Here is a 15016-nt window from a genome sequence, read left to right on the forward strand (position 1 = left end):
AGTTGCTAGGAAGGGTCTTCCGAGAATGAGAGTAGCACTCTTGTGCTCCTCCATTTCCAGCACTACAAAGTCAGTGGGAAAGGCGAATGGCCCAACTCTGACAATCATGTCTTCAATCACGCCTGATGGGTATTTAATGGAGCCATCAGCAAGTTGGAGACATATCTGGGTTGGTTTAACTTCTTCAGTTAGGCCAAGCTTTTTGATAGTGGATGCAGGTATTAGGTTGATGCTTGCCCCAAGATCGCATAAAGCTGTCTTGGTGCAATTACCTCCTAATATGCATGGTATCAGAAAACTCCCAGGGTCTTTAAGCTTTTCAGGAAAGCTTTTTAGAATGACTGCACTGCATTCTTCAGTGAGGAGAACTCTTTCTGTTTTTCTCCAATCCTTTTTATGACTCAAGATCTCTTTCATGAACTTGGCATAAGAAGGTATTTGCTCAAGTGCCTCTGCAAATGGAATCTTTATTTCAAGAGTCCTGAGATAATCTGCAAAGCGAGCAAATTGCTTATCCTGCTCCTCTTTCCGGAGTTTTTGAGGATAAGGTATCTTGGCTTTATATTCCTCAACCTTAGTTGCTGTAAGTTTATTGCCTACAGAAGTGGTTGAAGAAGCCCTTTTAGAGGGGTTGTCATCAGCACTTGTGTGTGTCTGATCTCTCACTGGCAATTGAGTGCCAGAGTTAGAAGCTGGAGTGACGTTAGATGCCAACTCCTTGTCTGTTCCTGGCGTCTGAACGCCAGAACTGTGCCCATTTTAGGCATTCAACGCCAGATCCTTGCTTGTTTCTGGCGTTGAACGCCAGTCCTTGCTTGTTACTGGCGTTGAACGCCAGTCTTGGGTATGGTCTGGGCGTTCATCGCCAGCCTTCCACCAGATTTCTGGCGTTTTAACGCCAGAATTACTTTTCCCTGGGCTCTTACTGTCCTCAGGTGAATTTTGGGTAGTTTTCTCATTTCTTGGCTCTTTGCTGCCTTGAGGTGGGGTATTTAATGTTTTCCCACTTCTCAATTGAACTGCTTGGCATTCTTCTGTTATTTGTCTTGACAGCTGCTGCTTTGTTTGCTTCAATTGTTCTTCCATATTTATATTAGCCATCCTTGTTTCTTGTAGTTTATCCTTGAATTCGGCTAACTGCTTTGTTAGCAAGTCCAATTGCTGATTGAATTCCGCAGCTTGTTTTACAGGGCTGAGTTCAGCAGTTACTGTTTTAACCTCTTCTTTCATGGAAGGGTCACTGCTTAGGTACAGATGCTGATTCCTGGCAACTGTATCAATGAGCTCTTGAGCCTCTTCAATTGTCTTTCTCATGTGGATAGATCCACCAGCTGAGTAATCTAGAGACATCTGAGCTTCTTCTGCAAGCCCATAATAGAAGATGTCTAACTGAACCCACTCTGAAAACATTTCAGAGGGGCATTTTCGTAGCATCTCTCTGTATCTCTCCCAAGCATCATAAAGAGATTCCTTATCTCCTTGTTTAAAGCCTTGGATGTCCAGCCTTAGCTGTGTCATCCATTTTGGGAAAAAGTATTGATTCAAGAATTTTTCTGTCAGCTGTTTCCATGTCCTTATGCTGGCCTTAGGTTGGTTATTTAACCACCTCTTAGCTTGATATTTTACAGCAAATGGAAACAGTAGTAGTCTGTAGACATCCTGATCTATTTCCTTATCATGTACTGTGTCAGCAATTTGTAAAAATTGTGCCAGAAACTCTGTAGGTTCTTCTTGTGGAAGACCGAAATACTGGCAACTTTGCTGCACCATGATAATGAGCTGAGGATTCAACTCGAAGCTACTGACTCCAATGGAGGGTATGCAGATACTACTCCCATATGAAGCAGTAGAGGGATTAGCATATGATCCCAGAGTCCTCCTGGACTGTTCATTTCCACTTAGCTCCATGATGGAGAAAGGGAGATGATGTCAAATAAAAAAATTTATTTTTATTTATTTATTTATTTCGAAAATGAAATAAATTAAAATAAAATAAACAAAAATGGTTGAAAATTTTCGAAAAAAATAAGGAGAGAGAAAGTGGTTAGGAAGTTTTGAAAAGGATATGATGAATTTTTGAAAAAAAAAGTTTTAAATAAAAAAAAATCTGAATTTTAAAGGTAAGTTTCGAAAATTTGCTTTAAAATAGAGAGAAAAGATATTTTTGAATTTAAAGAGGAGAGAGAAAAATAATAAGATAGCACAAGATTTAAAATTTTTAGATCTAATGCTCCTTGTTTTTGAAAATTTTGGAGGGAAAACACCAAGGAACACCAAACTTAAAAATTTTAAGATCAAGACACAAGAAAAACTCAAGAACAGTTTGAAGACTCACAAGAACACAAGAACATGAAGAAAGAACACCAAACTTAAAATTTTTAGAAAACCAAACTAAAATTTTCGAAAACCAAAGGGAAATCAAGAAGAAAACACCAAACTTAAAGTTTAGCACAAAATTTAATAGAGAAATTATTATTTTTAAAAAAGATTTTAAAAAGAGTATACTAAACTGCCACAGACTTAGACCAACGCTCTAGCCAAATGGGCAGTAAATGTAACACTTGTTTTGAAGAAGTATAATTTTTTTGAAAGAGAAAATAAGGATTCTAAAATTTTAACCAAAAACAATAATAAGAGACTCTAAACCAAAAAGAAAAATTTTTCCTAATCTAAGCAACAAAATAAACCATCAGTTGTTCAAACACGAACAATCCCCGGCAACGGCGCCAAAAACCTGGTGCACGAATTGTGAATCACACTTTTCACACTCGTACCACTAACCAGCAAGTGCACTGGGTCGTCCAAGTAATACCTTACGTGAGTAAGGGTCGAATCCCACGGAGATTGTTGGTTTGAAGCAATCTATGGTTATCTTGCAATTCTTAGTCAGGAAGTCAATTATATTTATCAGTTGAATTGCGAATAAACAAGAGAGCATGGATTAAAGGTTACTTGTTATGCAGTAATGGAGAATATGTTGGAGTTTTGGAGATGCTTTGTCTTCAGAATCTCTGCTTTCCTCTGTCTTCTGATTCACGCATGCACATCCTCTTATGGCAAGCTGTGTGTAGGTGGATCACCGTTGTCAATGGCTACCATCCATCCTTCCAGTGAAAAGGGTCCAGGTGGGCGTTCAACGCCAGTTTTGGATCCTTTTCTGGCGTTGAACTCCAATTTGTGACCTGTTTCTGGCGCTGGACACCAGAATTGGGCAGAGAGATGGCATTGAACGCCAGTTTACATCGTCTATCCTTGAGCAAAGTATGGACTATTATATATTTCTGGAAAGCCCTGGATATCTACTTTCCAACGCAATTGAAAGCGTGCCATTTGGACTCCTGTAGCTCCAGAAATTCCATTCCGAGTGCAGAGAGGTCAGAATCCAACAGCATCAGCAGTCCTTTTTCAGCCTGAATCAGATTTTTGCTCAGCTCCCTCAATTTCAGCCAAAAAAATTCCTGAAATTACAGAAAAACACACAACTCATAGTAAAGTCCAGAAATATGAATTTTTCCTAAAAACTAATGAAAATAAACTAAAAACTAACTAGAACATACTAAAAACTATATGAAATTAACCCCAAAAAGCGTATAAAATATCCGCTCATCATCAGCAAAGAACGATCTTAGCCTGTAGACGTGATTCTTGTATGGCTCAGATGCGGTCTCGCATCAAACTGTGTCAGGATCGACTTCTGATGCAGCGGAGTTATTGTTGGTCTCTTTTATGCTGAGATTGCTGGGTTGCAGCCTCCAATCTCTATGTGTAAGACTCCTGTGTAACACATGTTATGATTAGGACTGCAGTTAATTGAAGACTTTATATCACATGATGTTTACTCACATAATAATCTGCTGACTGCTGATCAGCAAATCTCTCCTTTTTCTCCTTTAAGGTTTGGATATACTTGAAGCTCTCGCATCACGATTCAACAACTTAGACTACATATGTTGAAACAATATGTTGAATGAAGACTTGGAAGGAATGAAGCAAGAATTGAGTTCCCTTGGTGATGAAGACCATGCATCAAATCTTCTTGGTGGTGAATCCTTTGAACTTGAGGAACCTTCTCCCGGTGAGATAGAAAGTAATGTGGAGGTAGATTTCTCTCATCCTCCTATTTATGATTTGAGTGATGGAGAAGAGTTAGATGAAATTGATGAATAAAGGATTAATTTGAAGAAGTTTGTAAAGAGGTGGAGGTAATCAAGGAAGAATACAAGAGAGTGAAGCTTGTAAGGACATTGGAAACACCTCTCCCCAAACCATCACCATCCATTCTTTCATTCAAGTGGGTAAATCTCTTATCCCTAAGCTTTATTATTCCACTTGAATATGGTTTGCTTGAGATGGATGGGCAACTTAGAGCTCTTTGTGGCTTTAAGAGCAAAAGGGAGATGGTTAGTAGTTGGCATTGTGAATCAAAGTTCATGATGGTTGCATGTTCAAGGCTTAATAGCAAGGGTTGGTGTAGAGCTAAATTGCTTGGGTCTAGGATGATGTTTGGTCGCTTAAGTGAGAATTCTAAGGTCATGCCACCCAGATGGACTAATGATGATCAACTTGAAAACGGGTGTAGAAACAAGATTTAGGATCCGAGAATACATGAGGATCAATTTTGGGAGCCCCTAGCTTGTAAAGAACTCTATCAAGGCTTGGAGCGATTAATTTTGAAGAATGAAGCTTATTGGAGATTCAAGCATTGGTGGATGTTCAAGGATGGCTTCAAGCACAAGCCACCTTGATGAGGAGCTCTCCATAAGTCCAACTTAAGGACAATAAATAAAAGTGATAGGTGGGAGAGACCCCCACCATGGTAAAATCTTTTCATTCTTTTCTCTTTTGTAAATATTGGTAATTAGTGAATTTCATGTTTTATTAAGTTGATGAGTTTATTTGGTAGTTTGGTATGTTAAATAAGGTTTTATGGTGTTTCAGTAGCTGTTTGGAGGTTTGGAATTGTTAGTTTGGTGCAAGAACTTGGAAAAATTTGAAAAACAGAGCACCATGCCACGCGTACGCGTACCCCACGCGTACGCATGACCCAAGTTTTTTGCCAATCCACGCGCACGCGTCACCCACGCGTACGCGTGGATCCAAAATTTCCACTTCCATACAAAATCTAGAGATTTGTGCGAATTTTGGGCTGGAATTGTGCCTTTAGCACAAGTCCACCCACGCGTACGTGTCACCTCACGCGTACGTAGGGGCCTGCAGCCTGGCCTGTGTTTGGCTTAGCCTGGCCTGGCCTGTTATAAAATAGGCACAGGCTCAGGCTGTTATAAAAGCCTTATTATGTTAATAGGCCAGGCCCTCGCGTGGATCCAATTCCATACAAAATCTAGAGATTTGTGCGAATTTTGGGCTGGAATTGTGCCTTTAGCACAAGTCCACCCACGCGTACGTGTCACCTCACGCGTACGTAGGGGCCTGCAGCCTGGCCTGTGTTTGGCTTAGCTGGCTTAGCCCTGTTATAAAATAGGCACAGGCTCAGGCTGTTATAAAAGCCTTATTATGTTAATAGGCCAGATTTTGAAAAACTCTCTTCATTGTTTCAGTAACAGAAAAGTTTAAGGAAACTAGAGTCTAGAACTGAACAACTATATCTGAGGTTTGAGGTGTTAAACAACCCATCAAAAGAGTGAGATTTCAGATATAAAAACACTTCTATTCTATCACGAGCATAAATATCTTCATCAAGGCACACTTGTAAAACTCTACCACACAGAACCTTACGCTTAAGTCGTAAAACAGAGGTGGTGAGGTATGACCTCTAAAAGTAAAATATATATAGATAGATATGGTTGAAAGAATTCGTAACTAGGAACCTTGAAGAAAAGTTTAAACAAAAATTGCAAAAAGAAAAGCACATCGCACACATAAAAGGATAACCAGATAAAAAGGAAAGATAAAGCTCATATACATAAAGGGTAGGATACCAAAAGATACAAAATATCAAACTCCAAACTCGACCTGCGAAGCTAAGGCCGGTCGAAGTGAAACTATATATATACACAACCCAAAATATCCCAATAACAGAAAAGCGATAACATGTTTCTCCAAGTCAACCTCTAAGAGGGACAAACATAAAATATGTACAGAGGAATATCTATTTACATATATACATAGCATAAAAACAAAATATAACATCCCCAAAATAAAGCTTCGCTTGCTCAGGAGATCTCTAGATGCTCAGCGAGGTGCCTCTCGACTTGCATCTGAAAAACAACAATATATGTATCGAGTGAGCCACATAATGCATAAGGTGCCCACATAAATAATGCATAAGGTCCCGGAAAAGCTAGAGGCATTCGTAGAACTCTGACACCCAGAATTAAACTTAAAGAAGTATACTAAACCATAAATTCGGGAATCTATTTGTGGATTCTAGGTTTAATCTAACTCTTCACCTCCTGTCAACCCAAACCTCCTAATCACCGGTGGAACTACCCTCAGCGTCACCTCCGCCAGGATGAGGGATCTCTCAGTTGCAAATAGGGGTGGAAAAAGGCTAGGCGGCTTGCTAAGGGCCTGCAGCCTGGCCTGTGTTTGGTCTGGCCTGTTATAAAATAGGCACATGCTCAGATTGTTATAAAAGCCTTATTATGTTAATAGGTCAGGCTCAGGCTCACTAATTAGCCTGGCCTGGCCTGTCAGGCCTGTCTGGACCTTTTAATATATAATTATATTTATAAATAATTTTTTTATTATTAACAAAATAATGAGATATTTTAAATTTACTATATTTAATTATATATAATTTTGTATATTTTAAATACTTTAAAATTTAAAAATTCTTATAAATATTAAATATGACATTTTATATATAAATATGTTTATTAAAAAATATTTTTTTAAATAATATTTTTATTTTTGTAAAAAAAAAATTAGCAGGCCTTTTAATAGGCTTCAGGCTAGGCCAGGCTGAATAACAGGCCAGGCTTAGTACTTTAAAAAAAGCCTATAGCAGGTTGCAGGCCAGGCTTAGGCCAATCAACTACGTGACAGGCCAGGCCTGTTAAGAGCAAATACTGGCCTGGCCTGGCCTGTTTCCACCCCTACGCGTATGCGTGACCCACGCGTACGCGTCGATCTCATTTCGCCACCCCACGCTTACGCGTGGAATGCCTTGTCTTACTACTCTTCTTTTCTTCTCTTCTTTCCATTTCTTTCCTTCTTCTTTCTTCTCTTCTTTTGTTTCCACTTCTCAACCATCATTCAACACTACCAATCACCATCTATAACCATTTCTTCTAGTAAGTTAGTTAATTAGTTGTTTAGTTAGTTAAATTTTCATCTAAGTTTCTATTCTTCATTATAAGTATTGGGTTATTAATCTTGTTTACTGTGTATTGCTGCCGATTGTTGATGAGATGTTATTTTAACATCATTGTTGTTAATTATCATTGTTGGTTCATTATTGATGTTATAATTTATTACTTGGTATTGAGTTTCTTTGTTGAACATCTGTGCATATCAAGAGAATGAGAATTGCCTTCAAGCATTCTAAATCTTTTTGAAATTGCATGATTTGGCCACCATGTGATTCGAATCCTTTTCTTTGATTAGGCAATCTCTTGTTAGATGATGTGCGTTTATCTCAATGCACTGTGTTTCTTGATCATATGCATCCATATGTTTTTGGCTTGAATGCTTTCATGCTTCTTTATTGCTTGTTTGGTTTTCTTAACCTACGAGTTTAGAGCATCTCAAGCACACTAGAATGAATGGAGTGCTGATAAACCACTATTTTATGGTTTATCTTGTGCTAATTTGAGTGGTTTTTATCAATTCTTTGCTCACTTATTCATATAATTTGCATGATTTTACAAATCCTTCCTTATTCTGTGATATAGTTGAAAACATGTTTTCTAGGCCTTTAAACTGTTAATTTTAATTATCCTTTATTACCATTCGATACCGTGATTTGTGTGTTGAGTGTTTTCAGGCTTTATAGGGCAGGAATGGCTTAGAGGATGGAAAAGAAACATGCAAAAGTGGAAGGAACGTGAAAAATGAAGTTTTGAGAAGCTGGCAGCAACGCGCACGCATGGGTGACGCGTACGCGTGCCTAGCGCAGAAGACGAGCGACGCGTACGCGTGACTGACGCGTACGCGTGACAAGAAAATTCGCCAAATGACGCGCATGCGTGACCTACGCGTACTTGTGACATGCGCTACGTACAGAAAGTTGCAGAAAGCGCTGGGGCAATTTCTGGGCTCCTTTTTGGCCCAATTCCAAGCCCAAAAACACAGAATAGAGGCTGCAGAATGGGGGAATCACACATCATTCATTCATTCATCAATTCACATAATTTTAGGTTTTAGATGTAGTTTCTAGAGAGAGAGGCTCTCTCCTCTCTCTAGTTAGGATTTTAGGTTTAGCTTTTCTTAATTTGAGAATTCTACTTTGCTTTAATTAAGTTCTCTTCTACTCTTATTTGTTCTAGTCTTTTAGTTTATCTATTTCTGTTGTTAGTTTATTTATTTTCCAAATTTAGCTTTATGAATTCTAATGTTAGACTTAATTTTCTATTTAATGCAATTTGAGGTATTTCAGATTTATTGCTTCTTTCTTTAATTGTTACCACCGATGCTTGCAATTGTTGGTTTTAGATTTTACATTCCCTATTACTTCTCTATGCTTTTATGTTATGCCTTCCAAGTGTTTGATAAAATGCATGGGAGGATTTTAAGTTAGATTTTTATATTCTTGGCTTTGGTTGAGTAATTAGAGATTCTTGAGTTATCAAACTCCTTTGTTGACTGATAATTGAACGTTGCTGGTTGACTTGGATCCCTCTAAAGCTAGTCTTTCCCTAGGAGTTGACTAGGACTTGAGGAATTAAATTGATTAGTCCACTCGACTTTCCTTTATTCGGTAAGGGTTAACTAAGTGGGAGCAACGGACAATTCTCATCACAATTGATAAGGATAACTAGAATAGGACGTCTAGTTCTCATACCTTGCCAAGAGCTTTTCTAGTTATTAGTTTATTTTCTTATCATTTACATTCCTTGTTCAACCTTTCAAAAAACCCAAAAAGATACTTTTTCATAACCAATAATAACTACACCTCCCTGCAATTCCTTGAGAGACGACCCGAGGTTTGAATACTTTGGTTATTAATTTATTGGGTTTGATTTAGTGAGAAACAAGTTTTTGTATGAAAGGATTTTAGTTGGTTTAGAAACTATACTTGCAACGGGAATTTATTGTGAATTCTTTACTGGCAAAAATCCGTTCATCAAGTGCATACCTCTTTTGTGTAACTGTGACATAGCTTTTTATGCTAGTGTGTGTTCTAAACCGCGTGCAATTTAGAATCCACACACCTATTTTCATAAATGTCACACTAATTCACTCACTCCATTCTAGTGGTTTTCACCTCATTCCAACAATTTATGCTTCCTTGCTTTTGCATTTACTTTTCTTACTATCCTGCCTTCTATTTTCAGGATGAGTCACTATAAGCAAAAATGAAAGCGGGAGAAAGAACACGCAGCAGCTGGTTGATCCACCAGCTGAAGGTGGCAACCCGTGCAGTCGCCATACCCCCTTGCTCATCTTTGAATGCATCAAGGACGGTGCAAACTTTTAAGTGTGGAGAGGTCGTCTGACCAGTCGGCATTTTTGGGTGACAAGTTTCTAATCCCAACACTTTTACATTCCATTTTTAGGTCTTTTAGGATTTTTGTTGCATTTTCTTAATTTTGCATATATATACATAATAAGCTTAGTCAAAATAATGAAAATTTTCAAGACATTTATCTATAGGGCACCCTAATTGATTTGAGTAAAAATTTTTCATTGAACTTGCTTGAATTATACATTGTGGAACATGATTTTTGAGCTAAGAACACACAACCTTGTGAGTTTTGAGCCTAATTGTGTGGTTACATCTTATAACCACTTATCTTCCTTCTTGTGTGCATCATTCTCTTTCTATGATTGTAATCTTTGATTTGTTTGATTCTATATGTCCATTATTTTGTGTATACATACATTTATATGATTGAGGCCATCATTTTATTTAGCTCACTTACCCAAATGGCCTACCTTTCATCAACTATTGTTAGCCAACTTTGAGCCTACTATTAACCCCTTTGTTTTTAATATTAGCACATTACAAGCCTTAAAGCGAAAAACAATAAATGTCCTTTATTTGGATCTTTAATTAGCTTAGGCTAGTGAGTGTGTGCATCATTCAAGTGTGGAGAAACTTGGGACATTGGTTGAGAAAAAGGTGTGTGTTGTTTCTTTATTAGAAATCATGAGAATTGGGTACATACTCATATGTTAATTAAATGTAAAACCATATGCATTGATACTTTTGTATATACTTTATTGCATAAAGAAAAAAAAAGAAAAATTATATATATACAAAATAAAGAAAAAATATATATCAAAAGAAAATAGAAAAAGAAAAAGAAAGATAAAAAGAAAGACAATAAAAAGGGGACAAAATGCCCCAAAGTGAAGTCCAATAATAATCAATGCATATGAGTTGTGATAAAAAAGAGAATGCATGAGTGTGTGAAAAAGTGAAGAATGGGTAGTTAGGTTTGTTTAGAATTGTATAGGTTGTTATATAGGTTAGGTGGGAAGTTTAGGTTAATCAAAGATTCAAATTTTAGTCCACTTAGCCATATGCATCCTACCTTGACCTTAACCCCATTACAACCTATGAACAAGACCTCATGATATTTGTATGCATGCATGAAATAATTGTTGATTATTAGATAAAAAACAAATCTTGGAAAGCATGATTAGGGGAGAATTGAGTGAATCAATCCTATACACTTGAGTGATTAGAGCGGATACACATCCGATGAGGGTTCGATTGCTCAATTACATATTTTCACCTATGATCATCTCTTTTCTTGCAAGTTTGTAAAATCTTTAATAATTCAATTCAATTGTGGTTTGACTTGGTTGTTAATACCTTTAGCCCTCATGTGCATATATGCTTTCTTGGAAGTTGATTTATTTTGACCAAGTAGTTGCATTCATTTAGATAGATTGTATGTAGGTAGATTGCATATAGTTTAGTTGCATTTAATAAGTGATAGTACCCTTTGTCTCTTTCTTGGTTTAGCATGAGGACATGTTTGGTTTAAGCATGGGGAGATTTGATGCACCACTATTTCGTGGTACATTTTGTGCTTAATTTAGGGGATTTTATCAACTTTTCTCACATTTATTCAATGAAAAAGCATAGTTTCATGACTTTCTCCTAATTTGTGCTTAAGAGTGAAAACATGCTTTTTAGGCCTTTAATTTGCTAATTTTAATTCACCTTTGATTCCACTAGATGCTTTGATGTGTTTGTTAGTGAATTCAGGTTGAAAAGGCTAGGAATGGATCAAAAGAGTGAAGAAAAAAGCATGTAAAGTGGAGAACTCATGGACAATCAAGGATTTGGAGTGCATTCATCGACGCGCACGCGTGGCAGACACGGGTGCGCGTGAATTTGAAGTCGCCAGGTGACGCGTACGCGTGACATGACACGTACGCGTGACATGACGCGTACGCGTGGGAAGTAAAATGCCAAGCGACGCGTACGCGTGACGCATGCGTACGCATCGCAGCTCGCACGTGACCTCATTAAAGTGAAAACGCTGGTGGGGATTTCTGAGGTTCCCAAGCCCAGATCCAACTCATTTCTGAGTCTATTATATGTAGAATTCAAGAGGAGTCTAGGAGGGAGCACTTGCATGAGTGATGATGAACCTTTAGTTAGTTTCTAGAGAGAGAAGCTCCGTCTTCTCTCTACAATTAGGTTAGGGTTAGGTGAATTCTTACTAGATTTAGGTTTAATTTCCTGTTTTCATCTTGTTTCCATTTCAATTTCTTGTTGTTACACCTATGCTCTCTTAGTTTTATTGTTAATTTCCCCTTTGAGGTCTCTTTTATGTTGATATACTATTGTTGGATTTGGATTTACTTTTAATGCAATTCATGTTTTATATTCCCTTGTTGTTTAATTGAGTTGTTGTTATTGTTCCTTCATAATTGGGTAGTTGTAGATTTAATATTCTTGCAATCTTACCATGCTTTCCTTTTATGCCTTCCAAGTGTTCGATAAAATGCTTGGAAGGATGTTAGAGTAGATTTTTGTGTTCTTGCCTTGGGATGATAACTTAGGTGAACTTGAATTACTAATGTCCAAGTGATTGATAATTGATGTCCATTGACTCTAGCTTTTCCTAAATTAATTAGTGAGATGGTTAGGACCTATGGATTAGGATTAATGTAGCTCATTTGACTTTTCTTTACTTGTTAGAGGATGACTTAATGGGATTAATCATTGCAATCATCATATTGTGGTTAGTGACAAGGATAAAGATCCTTGACCTTCAACGCTTGCCAAGACCTTTTTACCATTTGAGTTCCTTTACTTTCTTGTCATTTATGTTTCTTGTCCCTAATCACAAAACCCCAAAATACTTGTTCCATAACCAATAATAAGAATACTTCCCTGTAATTCCTTTGAGAGACGATCCGAGGTTTAAATACTTCGGTTATTTTTATTAGGGTTTGTACTTGTGACAAACAAATTTTTGATTGAGGATTATTTGTTGGTTTAGAAACTATACTTGCAACGAGAATTTATTTGAAGAAATTCTATACCATCAAAATTCTCTTCATCAAAACCAAATAGTGAGGTGGCCGTGCCTCTCACGTATATCCTCCATCATCTGCTGAAGCTACCTAGCCATGCGATAGTCAAAGATCTTCCTAATCATGTCATCAAAATTAAATTCATAATTAAACAAAATAGAAGATATAAACTAAAGTTTGAATATGTTGAGTTTTTACCGTCCACTTCTGAAACCGTTGCTCTCTGGTCTCATCGGTGGTCGTACATCAGCTTGATGACATTAGTACACTCCTCTGTGTATGCATTGTTATTTGACACAAACCTATCAATGAAAAACTTAAGATTAGTAGTTTACTAAAAAATTATTTGAAGTAAACTATAAAATTCAATTATACTTAGATTTTTTAGAAATTTTGGCAGAGTTTCATCTATAACAAGAAGGCGTCAAAAATTCTATCCATAAATAATTCACTTAAACAATTCACAAACAAATTAATATGGAATTCTATGACTTAAACAATTCTGATCTTGGTACACCGTCATTTGTTGCTCCATCTGCTGAAGCCGCTCCAATTTTCTCCTCCACTCCAGCCTGAGGGAATCTATTTCTTAGACGCATGTAAGAATCTCCTGATACTTATCCTTAGACTGCTACGGCTACCGAGCCTGTTGGTGAAGGCTCTGGTTGAGCTCCATCACCTGCTCCCTCAAATTGATGCCGTCCTCGGGATCGACAGGCAGGCTAGCGGCAGAGGCGGATGAATGTCTCAGTGTAGAGGTGTGGAGGTTGTCTCAGTGTAGCCCCTGGAGGTGTGGCTTGAAGGCACATTGGATGCACCAAGAGGCAAGTTGAACATGGGATGCAGCAAGTTAGACATGGGGTGTAAGTTGAAGCTACTGGAGGTGCCTTTGAGTGGCACGTTCAACGTGAAGCCAAGCAAGTTGAACGTGACGTTCAACACGTTGGACGTGGGGTGCAAGTTGGATGTGTGGATTTGTGCGGACACTAGAAGTGCTCCATAAGTGGCACATTCAACGTGAGGTGAGGCACGTTGAACGTGGCTAAAGGCTTGGCATCCAGGGGAGTTTTTGTCTAGTCCAGTAACCTCTCTGTTTGCTCCATGAACTCTCTGTTTGGTTCAGCAACCCTCTGTTTTGCTTAGTGTTTCTCTTGCTTGCTTCTTTTCATTCTTATTCTTGCTTATTTTCAATACTTTTCTACACACACCAAAGCTCAAAGCAACTCCAAGAAACATTGATTAAATCACAAAAATATAACAAGAAAATCACTAACTTTATTCAAAGAATTAATAAAAAAAACAACTAAATATGCTCATGCATTAACACCTTTGAAAATCGGCACAAGTCATCAAACTTTTGGGTGTACTCGACCGCCGTCGTGCTTTCCTACCCCAATTGCAGCAATTCCAACTCCTTGATGGTTGACGAGCAGCAGAAGTTAGACCAATTAAGAGATTATAATATAATAGAATAGCGTTGCGAGTATAGCTCTTAACCAGCAAAAATCCGCCTCATCAATTTAGAAAGGTTGTCACAAAAAGTTAAAATAAAAATACTGGGAGTATGAGTCTCAGGTCGTCTCCCAACGAGTTGCGAGAAAGGGTGCTAATTTATCAATCAGGAGTTTCCAAGAGAATTTGAAAGTTGAATAATGAGCAATTAAATAATTGTAAATTAAAGCAATAAAAACTAAGAATGATTATTAATATTCTAGATAAAAGGCATTGACTGGGGGAATGATTAATTTGAAGTTCTATCCTTGTTGGGATCTCTTAAGTGTAGTATCAAAAAGGTTGTTGTTTTCACTTAGTTAACCCTTACTAAATAAAGGAAAGTCAAGTAATTGAGCTAACTCTTATTCGCAAATCATAGTCCTCTCCCTTGGGAAGGTCTAGCGTTAGTAAATACAGAACTAGCCAACAACTTCCAATTTAACCATCACTTAAGCCTTCCAACTCAAGTGTCTCCTTTTAATCAACCCCCATGTCAAGTATGGAATCTACTCCATTGACATGAATAAAGCGCTCATAAAAATATAAGAAGAAGACATGATAAATTGAATAAAATAAAGCTTTGAAAATTAATTAAAGATAAAAGTAATCCGTTTTACTAACAATCCATGAAAATAATCCAACTACCACTTTAAACAAGAATTAAGAATATGGAATAAATAAAAGAGTAGATAAGGAAAACAAACTATAATATTATCTTCAACGGAGGTAATGACTCTTCAGTATCCAAAAGCAAAAGTAATAAACTAGGAATGTAAAGAGAACCTAGAGGAAGAGTAATCCCTCTCTAGATTTATATCTAAAAACCTAAAAACTATCCTAATAAGATTATGTGAATGTATATCTTTCTGTGTAAAAGGTGTGTTGAGTCTTTGCATGT

The 15016-nt window shown here is 37.4% G+C and overlaps 1 long non-coding RNA gene across 1 annotated transcript; it reads left to right on the top strand.

The window, feature by feature from the left end:
- Window positions 4081-13766, top strand: LOC107630308. Its single transcript, XR_001618236.2, has 3 exons — window positions 4081-4092; window positions 11456-11461; window positions 13406-13766. It is a non-coding gene; the product is annotated as an uncharacterized LOC107630308 (long non-coding RNA).

Source organism: Arachis ipaensis, chromosome B03, assembly GCF_000816755.2.
Source record: "Arachis ipaensis cultivar K30076 chromosome B03, Araip1.1, whole genome shotgun sequence".
NCBI lineage: Eukaryota > Viridiplantae > Streptophyta > Magnoliopsida > Fabales > Fabaceae > Arachis > Arachis ipaensis.